The sequence below is a fragment of the Budorcas taxicolor genome, chromosome 4, assembly GCF_023091745.1.
Source record: "Budorcas taxicolor isolate Tak-1 chromosome 4, Takin1.1, whole genome shotgun sequence".
Classification (NCBI taxonomy): Eukaryota; Metazoa; Chordata; class Mammalia; order Artiodactyla; family Bovidae; genus Budorcas; species Budorcas taxicolor.
Window position 1 is genome coordinate 41526250 of NC_068913.1, and position 2076 is coordinate 41528325.

Below are 2076 nucleotides of genomic sequence, written 5' to 3' on the forward strand. Positions count from 1 at the left end.
CGATCAGTATTTAGCTTAATAATAAATATATACACTAACATATAAAATACACTACAGAAATGGAGAGAACAATAGATATGTTAACCAATTAATGAATGTTTTCAATGATTACTTTATACAGTCTAAATGCCATGTTTCATCTAATCTAAGGTGAAGATTTTCTTTTCACATTTAAAAATCTCTGAAATCAGGATGGGTCCTAAAATGACTCCAGTCAGGAAGCAGTTGCGACAGAATTGTCATTGTCTGCCCCATGTGAATCAAAACAAGCAAAGAGAAGATTAGCATGGCCCCTGTGCAAGGGTGACACACCAATCTGTGAAGTGTTCCATATTTACTGAACTACCACATGACCCTGCAATCACACTCCTGGGCATATACCTGGAGAAAAACATGGCACAAAAGGATACATGCACCCTTATGTTCACTGCAGCACAGTTTACAATAACTAAGACATGGAAGCAATCTAAATGTCCATCAACAGAGGAATGGATAAAGAGGATACGGTACATATATACAATGGGATGTTATATAGCCATTGAAAGGAATGAAATGATCTCATTTGTAACAACATGATGGACCTAGAGACTGTCATACTGAATAATTTAAGTAAGACAGAGAAATATCACATGCTATCACTTGTAGGCAGAATCAAAAAATGATACAAACGAATGTATTTACAAAACAGAAACAGACTCACAGACTTAGAGAATGAACTTATGGTTGCCAGGGGAAAAGATGGGAGCATGAGACAGTTCATGAGTTTGGGATTGACATGTACACACAACTATATTTAAAATGGACAACCAACAGGGTCCTAGTGTATAGCACGGGGAATTCTGCTCACTGTTTAATGTGGCAGCCTGGATGGAAGGAGAGTTCAGGGGAGAATGGATTACATGTACATGTATGGCAAATCCCTTTGCTGTCCACCTGAAGTTATCACAACATTGTTATTAGCTATACTCCAATACAAAATAAAAAGTTAAAAAAAAAAAAAAGCAGAAAGGATATTGGGACTTGAAAGTCCAAGAGACAGAAGAGGAGCACATTTTTAAGATTTGCTATAACACCAAAACTCTTAATGCCACACATTATAATCTATGTATAAAACAAAAATATTGACAACTCTGATTCAAGATATTATTCATAATTGTCAGACTTTGAACATTAAGTTTTACAAATACATTAATTTATTTTGTACACACACATACACACACATATATGTAAAGGGGATTTTAAAAATCTATGTATAAAATCTAAAAGATCATTTTAAAGAAGTATAAAAGAAAATGTCTAAGAGATAAGAAAGCATTATACCATAGTATAATTGATAGCATTTTTTTTTCTTTCCTATTAAGAAAATAATGGTGTGTTTTTGGTTTCAGTTCAGTTCAGTTCAGTCGCTCAGTCGTGTCCAACTCTTTGTGACCCCATGGACTGCAGCATGCCAGGCTTTCCTGTCCATCACCAACTCCTGGAGCTTACTCAAACTCATGTACATTGAGTCAGTGATGCCATCCAACTGTCTTATCCTCTGAAATCCCCTTCTCCTCCCACCTTCAATCTTTTGCAGCAACAGGGTCTTTTCAAATGAGTCAGCTCTTCACATCAGGTGGCCAAAGTACTGGAGTTTCAGCTTCAGCATCAGTCCTTCCAATGAATATTAAGGATTGACTTCCTTTAGGATGGACTTGTTAGATCTCCTTTCAGTCCAAGAGACTCTCAAGAGTCTTCTCCAACACCCCATTTGAAAAGCATCAATTCTTCGGCACTCAGCTTTCTTTATAGTCCACCTCTCACATCCATACGTAACTACTGGAAAAACCATAGCTTTGACTAGACACTTAAAATGTGTGACCCCACAGCTCTGGACCCACTGTAATTTCAGCCGCAGCTACTGTAGCAGTTCCTGGGCTCAACCTAAAGATCCTAGGCTCTATTTTCAGAATAACCCACAGTAAGACAGCCAGTATCTTAGATTTGATTAATTATGATAAATGAAATAAAAGGTCTTTTTTCTTTTTAAGACAAAGATAGATACAACAACTTACAGTACATTAAAGATCTCTGAGA

At 36.6% G+C, this 2076-nt stretch overlaps 1 non-coding gene across 1 annotated transcript; it reads left to right on the forward strand.

Annotated features, from left to right (window-relative positions):
• Positions 1–229: 229 nt before the first annotated feature.
• LOC128047130 (U6 spliceosomal RNA) lies at positions 230–338 on the forward strand. The gene has a single exon (XR_008199317.1). It is a non-coding gene; the product is annotated as a U6 spliceosomal RNA (small nuclear RNA).
• Positions 339–2076: the final 1738 nt, after the last annotated feature.